Source organism: Acartia tonsa, chromosome 9 (genome assembly GCF_053477335.1).
Source record: "Acartia tonsa isolate MP-2025a chromosome 9, ASM5347733v1, whole genome shotgun sequence".
Lineage (NCBI taxonomy): Eukaryota > Metazoa > Arthropoda > Copepoda > Calanoida > Acartiidae > Acartia > Acartia tonsa.
The window spans coordinates 21,829,835-21,846,525 of NC_137268.1; positions in this window are offsets into that span (position 1 = coordinate 21,829,835).

The window sequence follows — 16,691 nt, forward strand, 5'->3', positions numbered from 1 at the left end:
ATCATTTTATCATTCATTTATTTAGAAATCAATGCTTCTATCTATACATCTTCTTTTTTATTTATCTATACATCGATTATTGATTAACTACCAAAAGATATCCCTATTGATGTAAGAGCGAAATTAAAAACAATTAGCAAAGGTTTTTAAGTTCAAGCTAAATATCTCGTAAACAGCTGCCTCCAATAAGATGAAATTTCAGAGGCTTGCACAGGGTTTTGCTAGGAGGTATACCCTTGTCAAGGTGGGTTTAGAATTGTATAGTATGTTGGAAAACTTGAAAAAGGGGGGGGGGGGGTATCCACAACTTTATTTTGTAAGGGGCGTGGATACACTACCCTTTTGAACTAGATGCTCGTGTCACAGGTGCTTTTATTCTTAAAATAAAGTAACAGAATGTCTATCTGAGTGTACCGAAGGACCTCTCTAACCGCTGAACCGATATGGTTTATAACCCTTACAGAATAGGATGCCACCACTCTTCCAAGAGAAATAACACCTAGGTAAAATGATTCCTCCAATGTTTTCCCTTTTTCTTATAAAAAAAAACAAAAATTGAAAGTGAGGGGGGTTGACTTCCCCTTACCATCCAAATTAAATGCCCCTAGAGCCCTCTATGGACGTAGCCGCTATTATCTTTATACAACAACTAAATATGTATAAATTACATAAGCTAACCATGTTTTTACCTCTGTATGTGTAAAAGTCTCAGGCACCCACAGGGTTTATATAATTACAACAGTTACAAACTAAATTATCTAACTTTAGCCTTCAGTTCAGGAATAAAGGAATTGGTTTATATGTAGAAAAAAAAATGTGTGCAAATATATTTTGTCACTGCATGGTGGCGAATCTTTTTGCGATAAAACTCTAATCATTGGAAGCGGATCTACATAATGGAAAAAATAATGAAACCTTTAATGTGTTGATTATATGATTAAATACCTAAAATTTTATCTACCAATTAAAAAACAGATGAAGTAGAAGTACTGTAATAAAAAGTACATTTCTCTCTCAGAGAATATATGTATATTATTAATTGTAAGCTTAGTCTTGTGTTATTACTTCTTGAAGCAGGATATCTTGCTTTGGGATTGACACAGACAAAAGTGCATTAAGTTATATTGTGTGAATTATCATAATCTTTATATTATTATTATCATTTAACCTGTAATTGAATTAATATATAATCTTTAGTAAAAGATCTGTTTGTCTTTATTTCGGCTACGCTACAGTACTTTCAATAAATATACGCAAACGACCAATTATACTCATTATGATTATAATTTTCGAATCCTAAATGCCAACCCCGAATGTAAAAAAGCTATATAAACAGCACTTATATTTTCCTAATTTTATTCATTGAATACCTTTGTTTTACTAATTTATAAGATCATCAGTTTCAATTAAGATGATAAAAATAAGAATTTAAAAATATATCTTTGTAATTTGAATCTTTACTTAAATTATTAATATAAGCTTACCAAATATATTTCTATTTATTCCGTATTCTTTGAAAGAAACTTTTCCACGTATAAAAGTTGTTACCAACCCCATTATAAAAATTCTTCATATGTAGTGTTAAGAAAACAAGAAAGATAACATCCAAAAATAAAATATATTGATTTAGTAAACCATTTAATAATCAAAACAAAAAGAAAGATCAAACAAACGCACGGGTTAAGTAAGTTATATATTATTTCATTTCTTGAATTTATCTTTTTCTTGAGTAGAAAGGTCGAGATACCCTTACTTAAAATGATTTTATTTTTCGGGTCTGATGAAACTGGTATTAAATTTATATTTTTTTTATTTTTGTATTCGCGGAAAGCTGTCTATAATACGAAGTTATAAATAACTATTCCAAGCGCTATAAGACGATTCACTTTTTGAACACCCCTAACCATACATAATACAATATATTTCTATATAAATGAGTTTGCAAATTTGCACACGGGCTTTAGCACTGCAATATTAATGGGAATTGGCGAATTGTGTAATTTTGAAATAAATTTGGAATGTAAAAGGGGGTTTGAGGCATATTTGGCTATTGGCATACTAATCATTTTAATAATTAAACATAAGAAAAGTAAGATGTTTAGAGAATTTGCATTTTAATATGCAAAAAAATGGGAGTGGAAGTTTAACAAAAATAGGTTATAAGTAACCTTTAGGATTTTGCAAATGAAAAAAAAAGACAGAATCATAAGGGTGCCTAAAAACTCCATCCCTCTCCTTTTATATCTTTTTTTGATGTGGCATGATGTGCTTTTTGCATGTGTTGTGTTTTACCGTCCCTTCCTTGTCTATTGGCAGATTCTTTTACTTTTAAACATAATTTCTTTAAAACAATCGTACTAACTGCAACATATAAACCATTACTATCATTTTTAAAGTTATACTTCGCTTCATATGGATACAATTATCTTTGCTAGAACTCCATCCTATGTATTGCAAATCCAACTATATTTTGCACAATTTCTCAATCTTCAAAGCAAAGTCGGTCTCTGGTATGGCAGGCAGCCTTTCTCTCAGGCCATAATCCTTTCAAATCCAAAATTAGACAAGAATTTGCAGTAATAATGTTAAATGGTTCCTCCCCCCTCTCCCTTACCCTTCATTCTTGCACTTTCTATGATAGGGATCACATTTCATAAGATAAAAACAATTATATTAATTATAATAGACTCAATAAAATAGGTGTAAAAAGCTATTTTAAAAATTTGGATGGTTCCTTACCTGATTTGTACTAACCTAATCAATCAACCAGTGGGTTTCTCATATTGCATATGTAATACAAAATGTTGATAATTATATTTAAAAAAAGGTTAGGTGATCCCAGGGCAGAGATAGGAACAAGGCCTGCCTGGTTAAAGCCCCGCGGAAGCCATATAACTTGCTGTTAGGAGAAAAATCCCTACCCCACTTCCAAAACCTAAAAAACACTTTTTATTTTTAACTAGTTTCTACGCTTCTAGAGTCTTCTAGGAGCACTTGAGGTGTGTGTGAGGGGGGGAGGGTGTTGCTTATTTTTAATTTTAAAAACTAAATGAAAATGCTGGGTTCCCTTTTTCTAGGGGCGATTTCTCTTGGTGGTGGTACCCTCCCCTAAAATACACCTGAGCTGGATCTTTAAATCGTCTAGTGGTGCGCTGAATCGGGTCGATCCAGTTCGGCGCACCTAGATATTATTAGATTTCAATCTTTAAATCAAAATGGAACGGGCGAATCAGCGCGCCCAGTGGGGCGGTACTGGCGCGGCAATGGCACTCAACGAGTGACATTGCCGCGCCAAACGGGGGTGAACTGGATCGCCCCAGTTCACCCCTAAACGATTGAAAGATCCAGCTCTGTCCAAAAGATACATTAAAAAGAAGAACGATATCGGTCCAGCATTTAGAAAGATAGACATCCAGTTGCTTTTTATTTATTGATTTATCTGTCCTTATTTCTATAATTTCTTGCTTAACCTTGAATATTAGATTTAAAAATCATGAACACAAATTTTAATTTTGTTTATTTGTGAATGCAAAAACCAGAATATCAAAATAGAATTGTGTTTTTAAAGTTTCTATAACTTTTTTGCCCTATTTTAAATGTACAAAAATTTAAGAATATTCGATTACCTAATCTATTTAACCACCTGTAATAAACCTCTCTAGGGGCACATGAGGTTGTAGAGGGTTGAATTTGATCCTTACCCGCCACGCCGCCCCCCCCCCCAAAAAAAAAAAAATATTTTAATTTAGAAAAGAAACAATGTTTTTTTTTTTTTTTTTTGGGGGGGGGGGGGTTGGGGGAGGGAGGTTGGTCATATTTTTTTTGGGGGGGATTGGGTATTGACCATTCTCAAGTTATAATTTTAGGTTTAAAAAGACAAGAAAAATTGTGGGGGAAATTTTTTTTTCGTGGGAGGGTGGTCGTACCGTCACCCAAAATAGTTATGAACATCCTAGAACCTAGTTGTGAAGGAGAACCATATTAGTTCAGCGCCTAGCGAGATCTTTCAATACTGACAGACACACAAATAAACGCTCAGATCCTGTCACTTTTACATAAGGATTGAAGCCTAAAACTAATTTTAACAAATTTACTATAATAATTTGAAATGTTGTTTTATCCATATATCTGAAGTTTAATTATTAAATCCTTCCCATGCATTTAATCCTTTTAATTTATTTGACTTCCAGGTAATAAGATATTGCAGTAGCAATACATTTGAAATAGTTTCAAACTAGCAGCCATATCCCTGGAGGCCTCTATGGACACTTGAGTCGACAACCCCCCCTTTTCAATATTTGTTTTAAAAACCTTTTCAGGACCTATGGGAAGATATAATGTAGAACCATATCGGTTCACTGGTTAGATAGATCCTTCGGCACAGACACACAGAGATCCTGTTACTTTATTACACGGAAAGAGAGCAATAGGAAGCTATTCCATAATTTACCATTTCTATGAAAGGAGAGGGAACAGGGTGAATTGGATATTGTCTGTATTTAAGATAAAATAATGTTTGTCCATCCATACGGAAAACTTTGAAAGTGTTGAATTTCTTTGCAGAATTAAAATTCCTGCTTCGTTATGGGATAAGCTTTTACAGTATGGATTCCAATTCGATGTATTAGAATCGGTTCAAAACAATATTAAAGTATTATGTATGTATAGCATCGAATTACAGACAAATTTTTTACGAATGATAAAATAAAAATCTAAAATGAATACCAGGGACCAAAGCTAGCATCCTTTCCATTTCTCGTGCTGTCCATCCTAAGGTTTGGCTTTGCTATTTATATATTTTGACATTGTTTTCCTTGTTTAAAAAAAAAGTATAAATCCTTTTGCAACCATTTATCTTTTTAAAATATAAATAAACTAATATTATGATCAAAGTTTAGATAATGAAACAATGTATTTTTGTGCAAAAAACTATGGAAAAGTTTTCCTACAAAACTGCTGTATTATAATGTGGTAAACAAGCTATGCTTCTCTGTAAATTAAGGCATTTTTAATGATGATTAAGGCTCAATACAGAAAACAACACTAAAGAAAAAGTTAGCATGAAATGAGTTATTTAACCCTTACAGATCGGGGGGGGGGGCTCAAAGAGCCCCCCCCTCTAGTTTTTTCAATCTCATTTTTTTTGTAGGTAAGATGGAGTGCTGTGACTTCATGACTTTTTAAGTTTAGTAATTATACGTCGGCAAGAGTTTATTTTATTAGGATATCTGGTCTGTGTCGGTCGTGGTGTCCGGTCAAAGTCGGTTGGGTAGCACCAAAATTAGAAAAAAATTCTAAATAAATCTTAATTTCTACATTATGACTTTTGTGTATAAGGAGAAACCTAAAATTTTTTTTGGTGAATACTTAGATATCAATGACCTTCTGAGAAAAGTTGTGTTATGACCGTTTGACAGCTCCCTGACCGACTTTATGACCGATTTTTGTCCGGCTTTTACTACAGACATATATCATGAATATCGTGGCTTCTATTACAGCTAGAGTCCTATAATTTTTTTTGGTAAATCCTTGAGCAACATCAAACAGATTTAAATATTAATTGGCGCCGCCAACCGCCGTTTTACCGCCATAACCGCCGAAAATGGCGGTTTCCGTTATTTGCCGTTTTTTGGCGATGATCAGAAAAAGTAATTTTTTTGTTATGAAAAATAAAAGTTCGTCCTAAAATTTGGTCATCCTAGCTGCAAAATTGGCCGCTCTACAGCTGTTTTTAAATTTAGCGGCTGGCCGCTAAAAAGCGGCTAAGGAGCGGTCTGGCCGCTATGACTAGAAAAAGTAATTTTCTCTAAAAATACACATGAACCACCAGAAAAAAATTTTACGTCTTTATCTGTAACAGGAGCCGAGATAGAGGGGGGGGCTCTTTGAGCCCCCCCCCCCCCCCCCCCGATCTATTAAGGTGGGAATTGGGGCCCGAGCTGTAAGGGTTAAGCAAACAAAATTTAACATAAATGGATATTTAAATCCCAAGGTATTAAATGATTGAGCGATGATCAAAAATATGAATTAAATGATAATCATATGTATTATTTAAATTACAATGTTTGAAAAAAGCTGAATAAATGAATATTTACTTAAATCAAATATCGCGGTTTTTTAGCAAATAATGGAATGTATAATGATATGAAGTTGAGAATCTACAAGGGGGGGGGGGGCAGAGGGGTGGCAAATTTTTCATTACCCAAATTTTCAATCTAAAAAGAAAAAGTAAAGAAGAAAAAAAATTCTGGGCCATTTTATTCTAGGGGCGATTTCTCTTGGAAGAGTGATACTCTTCCCTAAAATAGCTATAAACCTTCCCAGGACATATGAAAAGCTACAATAAAAGGAAAATTATATCGGTTCAGCGGTCAACGCTATCCTTCGGTACAGATAGTCAACACATCCTGTTATTTTTAAATAAGGATAATAGTTTAAATATATTTTTTTATAAAACTTTTATTTATTTCAACCAAAATGTAAAAACATGAAACTTTTCCGCATTTGTTTGGTTTTCTAGTCAGAAACTGCCAATTTAAACTTTCACACACAGACACACAAACATACACACACACACACACGAACATAAACATTCTAAAATTTAACAAATCAATGAAATTCACATATTTCTAGTTTCATGTATAGAATAGTTATTTATAGTATTGTATTATAAACAGCTTTTCGCGGATATTAAAATGAAAATTTTTAAATAAACATTAAAGCCAGTTTTTTTAGACACGAGCGGGAACACAGTAATAGTGTCTGACTGATTATGACGTAACAAAAAAAATTTAGCCAATGAGAGGCCGTTATTGACCAATGGTAAAATTTATAGTGGCCTCTCATTGGCTAATTTTTTTTGTTACGTCATAATCAGTCAGACACTATTACTGTGTTCCACAAGCGGCAAAAGGCCTGAAATAACAACAGTGGTATTAATTTCGTGGTTTTTGTTTTAATATTCATGGAAAATTGTCTGTAATACGATGTTATACTGGAAAGTTTTAATTATCACATTTTCTCAATGTTTTTATTCATGGTAACCTTTGCTTAAACAAAGATAAACTTATTTTCATTTGCTTCAAATATAATAAACTTATTGTTATTGTATTTTCTTTTTCAAATCATATGTTTTATTATTTTCCTAACATGGACTTTTACAGCATATATTTAGTTTTCTGTGTCTCAGAAAACCAATATTAAAATCTATAAATATATTGTAATGGATTTTTTTTACTTGGATCTTACACCAGATTATCTTGTACTGTAATAAAGTGAAACTTGTAGTTGGCTAAAATAACGATCTCTCCGATCCATCCCATCCCCTACTACTGGATGAACAAACTAAATGATGTCCATGTTAACAACCAAAATTAGAGACATTTTTTCCCTGTCGTAATATTCTACATCTATTTATAGTGTGCCAGTGGAAGAAAAAGCTAGCAGACAAAAATTCTTACTTACAACTTTTTAAAAGTTAAAAAATTTTCATATGATATATCAATGTTCCTAAACTTTGCAGATTGCAGTATAAAAACTTTTTTTATTAATAGAATTATTTCTTTTGCCAAAGTACAGAAAATTTTGCTTTACAAATAGCTTTATCATTAATACTAGTAGCTTCGTCTAAATTTAACATGAAATTTATTTAAATACATAGATTTTTAACATTTGGTGAAGGTTGGGAGTGATTTGTTTGCGGAAGGCACCCCCAAAGAAATTATTACAAAACCTTGGTATGGCCAATATCAGAAAAATGTCGGTATGGCGGTTATTGATATCTTAAGCTTCATCTATATAGGCGGACAGACAAACACAGTTTTACTTTGTATTATAAACTTGCGGCTATGTCCCATGCATCTCGGTGTCATCAATGGAGCAGGGAAAGCAACAAAAAAAGACGACTCGAAACTAAAAAATAAATAGCCTAAAACTATCCCAGGACCTATGTGATTGTGAAGCTTCCATAAAATGATTAGATCAATTTCTTTAGACTTTATCTAAATCTTATAACTTATCTGAACAGCGTATTTATGAAATTTTTGTTTGTATATTTTATGCTAGAACGAGTTCACAATCCCAAATTTTCCAAATATATTTCTATTTGTCAAAACCAAACGGAAACATCTTCTTTTCTAATATTATTATGCAAATTGAAAGTTATATTTTTCAATTTTATGAAAATTACAAATAAACAAGGATGTCAACATTCATAAAAGCAAATCTCTGAAACTGTAGAACATACTAACAAAAACGCTCTTATATTGTCTGAAATGAACAATCAAAATATAAATGTATAAAAGTCGAAACCAGTACCAATAACGAAATCTATTCGAAAAAAATCACGAAACCTATACGTATTTTTCAGTTTTGGGGGGCATTACATCCTAAAATTTACATCCTCTCAGTTTGCCCCCCAAATATTATTTTAGATTTATTTCACTTGTTGGTTATACCTTAGTCCTGCCCTCATCCTATCTCAATATTTACTACTAACTAAAATAGCTTCAAACTTCCAAAAAAAAAGATCTAAATTTGAAAAATTAAAATTTAGAATGTATAATGTATAAATCGTTCTACATTATATCACTTTTCCCTTTAACCGTAGTACCTGAAAATAAGTTTTGCAATAGTTGGGTTATCTGTTTTACAACTTCGGAAATTAGGCAACAAATGGGTAATCAATTTTCAGTTGATCTATGTAACAGTTTTTAGTTTTGTTTGGTACTCTTTATTTAAGGGTCTTTCTAGCATTTAATGATTACAATTTACAACTTTATCAAAGGCTTTATACAAGAGATATTACAGATAAATATTATATCCATAGCCTAATTGGAGACATGTAATAGAGATAGTAAATATTTGAATGAATGGTTTAACTAATCAGGAGACACATTGCATTTTAGCTGTTTCCCAGAATTTGCATCTGAATTTTGGCTGTTTCCTTTGTATTTCATCTTGAATTAAAAATATTATTTTTTAAAATTTAGTTTAGGTTAGCATATCACAAAAATTCATAACCTACAGAAAAAAGCTGTAAGAAATGTTTTAAATGCTAAGTACAATGTGCATGCCAAGCCACTGATGGGAAAACTAGATATTCTTAACATTTTTGACCTAAGGGATGCAAATGTAGTTGAATTTGTCTCTAAATATTTAGAAAACAAACTTCCCAAATGTATGCTTAATTTTCTAACACCATTGCAAAATACTAGATCAAAATGTCTTAGAGTAGAGAAGCCAAATTATAAAATCTATGAAACTTTCCCTTCAGTAAAAATCCCGAAAATTTGGAATAGTTGGGCAGGTGAGCTGAGATCATTAAATTCATCCAAAGCTGTTAAAAAATATGTAAAAAATAAGTGTATATCAAAGTACAAAACATTTCAATGCAGGGAGAGAAAGTGTTATACCTGTGGAAAAACTTAAATATAATTTAAGTATCGCAACCAATTAGCTACTTTAATGCCATACCCTGTAAATAGCTAGCATTATTTTATATTATTTGTGAAACTTGTAAATATGTAAAAAATAAATTATTAAATGAAAATTGGGCCGAAGGACAGTCAAGATTGACTTTAAAGGTCCTGTAGTACAGTTACCCTAATTATGTCAATGTAAATAAATATAACTATTAAAATTGATGTAATCTAAAATTTATTAAATTATTTGTAAAATTAATCTGTAATTTACTACTAATAAATCATATCATAGTTAGGTTTTGTTAGAAGAGCCCTAAAAGGTTAGTCCACACATTGTTAAAGCTACCCTCAACCCCCCCCCCCCACACTCTTCCAAACCTAAAAAAGTGCTTTGCAAGCCTATGATTAAAAATATCCAAGATGTTTGAAATTACAAACCAAAAATTACTGCCAAACGTAACATAAATTTAAAAATAGACATGTGACAGACAGAAATACACATATAGCTTAGAGTAGCTTTACTTTAAAAAATAGTGAGAAAAGATATAATTTTTACAGTATGCCTCTACAGATATTATCATTTTTGTTATGTGAGTATTTATTTACAGTGAGGGAGGGGACTTTGCGCTGTTTTTTACACTAGTCCCAAAAGTTTGGAAATTTTTTTTTCATTTGATGGCTTAAGAATTTTAGGGACTTTTTGACTTTTGGATCATTAAGTTGAGTTTCCAAACGTATCAACCACTAATCTACAGAAGGGGTAAATTTATGTATAATTATTGGGGATGTATATAAATTTGACGGCCATTGTCTTATCCCTTTATATTCCTGATTTGTTTGTATACTTGGCACCCCAAGACACAAAGGTAAATATACATAAACTAGACAAAATTATTAAATCATGCAGAAAGAGAATTGTATTTTGTAGATTCTAGAGGCCTCTAGGGCACATAAGGGATGGTAGTGGTCCCTCAACTTTTAATTTTAGTTTAAAATAATAATATCAAAAAAATTATTGGAAGTCATTATTCTAAGATATCGCCACAGAGACACAGAGACTGTCAGATATCTTGTTACTTGTATAAAAGAGTAGCAAGAAGGGAGCGGGTATTAGACTGTAAATTATACTAGTACCAAAATTAGGGGACTCGATTGGGTTGTATAAATCTTCTGTGTCAACACTTTTCAACCAATAATTTCAATATATATTTTCAAAACTTCTAGAGTCGCCTTTTCGAAAACGGTAAAAATGTATATTCTTACATTTGTTCAATTAACCTTTCCCTATATTCTCATAAAAAAGGTAAATATACATAAATGCTGCCAAATTGCCAAGACAGAACAAACATACAATAAAACAAACATAACCCATATAAAAAGACCTGTAACAATATATGACATTTATAATATAACGTAAAATGATGTATATTTGTCTGGCTGTCTGCCTAAACATTCAGTTATTTATAGTTGCTAGAACGATTGTATTTTTGAGGGTCAACAACTTTAAGAAAAATTGTACAGGTTCTAATCAGTTATAAAGGCAATGGTACTAAGGGGAAAGTATCGTTCAAATAAAAACAAAATCCCCTCTCCCCCTCTAACTAAAAACTATATAATAAGAATTTAAAAATAATTCCCATTAAACAACAAAACCTATTTTTTTCTTCTATGGTATTTTTTTCATTTGCCACTCAACTTTAAAGTGGAGAAAATTCCAAGTTTTCAAAGGGTGTTCCTATATTGTAGCTAGCAGTCATTTTATTGTTATGGTGGTGGTACAATACTCAAATATAAACTTCGAGAAGGTATGAAAAGCTACATTGCAAAGGAGAACCATATCGGTTCAGTGGTTAGTTAGGTACAAATAGAGAGACAGAAATCCTGTTACGATAGTGCAAGGGTGTATCTATGTTCTGTTTCCTTTTATTTCTTTAGCCATAATCGTCCATGCTAAAGTATTATTTTCTGAAATAAGAAAACACTTTCATAAGAATCTGCAGGCCTAAAACTTTTGCCAATAATTCATTTTATTTCCTCTCATTTATTACATCATATTTATCTTAGATTTATATGTACTGTTCTAAACGAAAATATATTTGATAAATAAGTGGCGTGCGAAAGTGGATGTCAGCAACCCCCTTAAATAAAGTTAGGAAGGCCTGCCTTCACCCCTTTTCACGCCTTAATGTTTTCACATTTATGTCTGTGCACGACATTGGTTTAATCAAAGTTATAAAGTAATAAATTAGTTATCTTTTATAACTAAATTAAAAATCAAGAGATAAATTCCAGTTTTGATATTCCCGAGAGGTCGAAGGCCCGGGCTAATGAAACTGGTACTACTACAAGAATTTTAGGATTATGGAAAGAAAACGAAGTAGCGGGTTTCGTCGTATTTTCACAGTACCCTTTGTTATTTTTTTTAAGGTTAGGTTGGGTTCTTTCCATGATCCGAATTTATTTTATTATTTGTAGAACTGGTTCTAATCCAGCGGTTGTTAAGGGGTTTGGAAGCCACACTGAATTTAATCACTTTTTGAAACTCTTACTTACACTTTTTTTTTAATCTGTTTAGGTTTGCTCTAATTACTGTATTCCTAAAGGTTTTTTTTCCAGTATGGCTTCGAAACCGATTAATATTCACTGGATTAGAACTTATTTCCAGCCATACTAAAAAATCATGTATAGCAGACAAAATTTTAAATAAAAATATAATATATAATTGATACCAGTTTTGTTAACCCAGGTCTTCGGCCTCGGGGCTAAAAAGAGTAGTTATCATTCATTTATCCGCGATAAGTTGTCTATCCCATAACAGTCGGAAGGGGGGGGTGGGGCGTTGAACGCCCCCCCATCCGGTTTTTTTCTTTCTCATTTTCTGTGTGTGAAAGATAAAGAGCCCAAACTGCGTGACTTTTTAAGTATGGGTATGACACATAACTGAGAGTTGGAATTTTTTGAATATCTCCATCCTAGCGGGCACAGGATGCCAGCAAACCTGGCAGGGTGATCCAGGTAAAGAGCAAAAATATTTTTTTGACCTAAACAAAATATCCTCTAGTAGTACATTCTCATATGAAATACAGGTGTTAAAGTCAATTTCAGGTTCCAGGTATGATCCTGCAGGTCCTGATCCTCCAGGTCTCCAGAAATCTTTAAAAGGCTCCTGTGACCGCAATTTTTGGTTCCACGACAAACGTAGGAGTCCCAAACGTAGGAGTGGAAAAACATCTGAGTGGACAAACGCAGGAGTCCCAAACGTCGGAGTGGGACAAACGTAGGAGTGGGACAAACGTCGGAGTGGACAAACGCAGGATTTTTGGGACAAACGTCGGAGTGGACAAACGCAGGAGTCCCAATTTTTTTTTTCAATTTTGAATTTTTCTTTTCAATTTTGATTTTGTTTTCAATTTTCAATTTTGTTTTCAATTTTAAATTTTTTTATACAACCCCCCCCCTCCTCCCTTCCTCGGTCCCCTTATTTTTCTTAGTTAGGTTAGGTTATAGGCCAAGGGGCCGAGCGCTGCGGCTAGGCAGGCTAGGGGGCCGAGCGCTGCGGCTAGGCAGGCTAGGGGGCCGAGCGCTGCGGCCATAACCATTATTTTGTAGACAGGGGTATAAAAAACTTTTCAAAATTGTCAATAGCGGACACTCCTGCGTTTTACTTAAGCAATGTCCACGCCGACGTTTGTCCACTCCGAGGTTTTTCCCACTCTTATGTTTGTCCACTCCGACGTTTGGGACTCCTGCGTTTGGGACTTTTGCGTTTGTCCACTACGACGTTTGGGACTCCTACGTTTGGGGTAGGACCCAATTTTTGCCTTAGAGACTTCAAATTTTAAACTTAAGCTTTCCTTACATGTCTACATAACGTATTAAAATTTCATAAAGATCCGCCGCCGTTTTCCCGCTGACCGCCGACTGCGGCGGCTGGCAGCTGCCAAGTACAGCTGCGGCCGCTGGAAATTATGGTTTGATATTTCTAATATAAAATTTACATAAAGATAAACATTTTCTGTAAAATCATTGTTCTTCTAACTTCAAAAATAAGAAAATTACAGCCGTTTGAAATTTTTCAGTAAAAAAGGACCTAAAAACAAAAGTTGTTAAATAAAGGGGTGAAGGAAGCGAAAATTGACTTTGACTCACTAAAGGTCGGAAATTCATTATCAAACAGGGGACTTGCACAAATTTTTAGCCTTTTAGCTCTAATAGGAACTGAGATAATAGGGGGGGGGGAGTGCGTTGAACACCCCCTCCCCCGACTGATTAAGGTGCAGCAAGGGGCCAGACTGTAAGGGGCTATAATACGATGCAAAAAATAACTATTCTTGGTTAATTCTAAGGATAAAGTATCACCAATGATAGGAACTAAAAGTTGAAAATGAATACTGGTTATTCTAGAATCATATAAAAGTTTCATAGGATTCTTAAAATACGAAGAGAACAACTTTTAGCAAAGTTTTCTGCAAATATTCAAAATTTAGTCAATATCCCTAAAACGGCAAATGGTCCTATATCCCCCCACCCCTTATTATATCGATTTTATTGTCATGTATACAGTAAAAATGTAGTTTGTCATAATACATCGATACTTTTTGAATTACACTTGCGAGAATGCAACCACTGCACTGTAAATTTGCTGGATGTGTAAATGGCAGTCCCCCCCCCCCCCCCCCACCTTACCCCTATAACCTTAAACTATTTAAAATCATGTTTATGATGCATCTTTCAGTTAGATTATGCAAAGTTTTGGTCAGACATATTATAGGATGATTATATACCCTCTGATAGCCTATATATCTTATTGTTGTGTATTTCTGAACCAACTTTGCTTAATGGCTTGCATGGTTATGGTCAAACACCTTTTGAACAACAAACCCTTTAATTACACAACCTTATTCTGAAAGTATTAACTGAGCATGTTAATGAGTTGCACCTGTTTTTGAGCCGAAGTATTCCCCTTACTCTAACTAGCAGCAGTATGGCATATCAGGGGGGTAGATAGAAGTTTGATAACAAATAATGTAAGAGATGGGGTTTTGATTGGTCCACTGATTGAATAAAGGGTTTTTTCTAAATTTTAAGATTAAAACTTGGAGTATCATAGAAATATATCATATATTTATATCATACAATTTTGTATACTAGGTTTATAACTTTATAAGGCAGCAATATTTGTTGGTCAGTAATTCAATAGGTTGTCATAAGCACTCGAGACAAAATAATTATATTTTTGATAATTTGGTCCTTATAATCAAGAAAAGGATCTTTGCCTGTATGTCTGACCGTTGAACCTATAGGGTTATCCTTTACAGGGTAACTTTTCATAGTTCCTGGGAAGGTTTAACTATTTTTGGGGAGGGTACCATCACCTTCCCAAGAGAAATTTATTTTTTCAAACGAAAATAAAAATGGTAAGGGATGGATGGTCGACCCCTCCCATTGAACCTAGTAAAAGTGTCTGACTCTGATTATGACGTAAAAAAATTAGCCAATGAGAGGCCAGTATACACTGTAATAAACCAATGGTAAAATTTATACAGGCCTCTCTTTGGCTAATTTTTTTACGTCATAATCAGAGTCAGACACTTTTACTAGGTTCCTCCCATTCCAAAAAAAGATTTCCTCAAAATAATTTTAAAAAAACATTTTCCTTTTTTTTTAAATCGAAAATTGGGTTACTGAATTCAACTCCTCCCTCTTCAAGTGCCACTAGAGGCCTCTAGAAGCGTAGCCGCTAGTTGAAAACAATTGACTTACTGTATGCTAACTTTTGAAAAAGGTATCTGTTGTTGATCGCAGGGATCTTCAGGATAAAGACAATGGACGATAAGTTGATGAACATCCACAAAGTTAATCAACAAAATTAAATAATCTAGAAATTAAATTATTGGTGAAAACATTTGAACAATCATGTTTTGGAATCAATCAATCAAAATTTAATTAAATCACCACAAGTCTTTAAGCAAACGAATAAGATAATGTGGTCATAAAACTTTACCGTACCAGTGTAATTTTTAAGCCAATATACTCTTCCTCCCTAAGAAAATTGTGAAACTTGCATGCATTTTTACCTCTTGTTTTTAGTTTTGGCGTCTAATAAGCATGCCAGGACAAATATAAATATTTTAAGAGGTGATATAAAGAAAAATCTTTCTTTATTGAAGGCGTATGATTATATCACATCAATCTGTCTCTCCTGAAAATTTAAACCAAAAAGTGATGCTAAAACAATAAAACTAATAATTCGAAAGAGCTTGTTTTCATTATTTATTTAAATATGAAAATAAAATAAATATAACACGATTTGAGTAAAAGACTTTACAAGATTTGTTATGGTATGTTTATTTATTTGGATAAGACAATGGCCGATAAATTGATGTACATCTCCCATGATTATACACCAAATAAACCCTTCTGTAGATTACAATTAGTGTTTGAAACGTTTGAACGCTCAACTTAATAAAACAACCAATCAAAATTCATCCCCCAAAGTTGTTCAGTCAACGAAAAAGAAAACGTTATTATAAAACTTTGGGGACTAGTGTAATTAATAGCCCAATATCCCCTCCCTCCCTCCCTCCCTCCCAAATAGGACATATATGAAACTAATTTAGTATATAACACAAAACTTGTACAGCTTTGTGAAAACGCCAGTAAACTTTTGTGACACATAAAAAGAATGAAAAATTATCCATCTCCGCCCCACATCTTTCTCTTGACCATCTGCATGCACTGTCAGGGATATAAAGGGATAAGACAAAATTCTCTCTTCTGTACATTAATAATAGTGGTTGTAACGTTTGGACACTCAACTTAAAGAGCTAACAAATTAAAAATCAGTAAAGTCCCAAAAGTTGTTAAGCCAACAAACAAGAAAACGTTATTATAAAACATTTGGGACTAGTGTAATAAACAGACAATGCCCCCCTCCGGTCCCCCCTAAGTGTGATTACATTTCTGCGTAGATAAATTTACAAAGGAACATTGCTTATAGCATCAAATGTATGAAATGTTATAAACTATTTGACAACTAATATTGAATTATGAATAAATCATCAATGCTAAAACAAAATCTAATATAATAGAAAACAAGAGTAAAACATCCATAAAAGTGAAGCTTGTCAATAATTCAGACGAACAAACAAAAATACAGAACAAATATTAATGTAATTAGTTAAAAAAATCATCTCGTCTTATTAATGTTTTTAATTTAGGTCAGGTTAAGTTATGTTACTGTTTATAGGATTCGTTGACACCATGGGA